We start from the raw sequence: 1,241 nt of genomic DNA, 5'->3' as shown, positions 1-1,241 counted from the left end.
CACAGATCGCAGAACACAGTACACAGTACGCAGCACACAGTATACAGAACACAGTACAAAGTACACAGAACACCGAACACAGCACACAGAACACAGTACACAGCACACTGTACACAGAACACAGTACACAGAACACAGTATACAGTACACTGAACTCAGTACACAGTACACAGCACACAGTACACAGAACATAGTACACAGAAAACAGAACACAGTACGCAGAACACAGATCGCAGAACACAGTACACAGTATGCAGTACACAGAACACAGTACAGAGAACACAGAACACAGTACACAGAATACAGTACACAGAACACAGAACACCGTACACAGTGCAGTACACTGAAGACAGACCACCGAACACAGATCGCAGAACACAGTACACAGTACGCAGCACACAGTACGCAGTACACAGAACACCGTACACAGTACACAGAACACAGTAAACAGAACAGAGAACACAGTACACAGTACGCAGTACCCAGCACACAGATCACAGTAACCAGTACACAGATCACAGTACACAGATCACAGTACACAGTACGCAGCACACCGTACGCAGAACACAGAACACAGCACACAGTACACAGTACACATTACACAGAACACAGTACACAGAGCACTGTCCACTTAAAACAGGACACAGAACACAGTACACAGTACACAGAACACAGTACACACAACACAGAACGCAGAACACAGTACACAGTTCACAGAACACAGTACAAAGTATACAGTACACCGAGCACTATGCACAGTACACAGAACACAGAACACAGCACACAGAACACAGTACACAGAATACAGTACACAGTACCCAGCACACAGATCATAGTGCCCAATACACAGATCACAGTACACAGTACACAGCACACAATATACAGAACACAGTACACAGAACAAAGTACACAGAATACAATACACAGAACACAGTGCACAGAATACAGTACACAGAACACAGAACACAGTACACAGAACACAATATACAGAACACAGTACACAGAACAAAGTACACAGAACACAATACACAGAACACAGTGCACAGAATACAGTACACAGAACACAGTACACAGAACACAGTACACAGTACGCAGAACAAAATACACAGAATACAGTACACAGTACCCAGCACACAGATCATAGTGCCCAATATACAGAACGCAGTACACAGAACAAAGTACACAGAACACAATACACAGAACACAGTACACAGAATACAGCACACAGAACACAGAACACA

Source organism: Chiloscyllium plagiosum, unplaced genomic scaffold (assembly GCF_037043375.1).
Source record: "Chiloscyllium plagiosum isolate Xiang-an unplaced genomic scaffold, Cpla_swu_hap1 HiC_scaffold_18, whole genome shotgun sequence".
NCBI lineage: Eukaryota > Metazoa > Chordata > Chondrichthyes > Orectolobiformes > Hemiscylliidae > Chiloscyllium > Chiloscyllium plagiosum.
The sequence above is the reverse complement of the archived record's forward strand: the minus strand, read 5'-3'. Positions refer to the sequence as shown.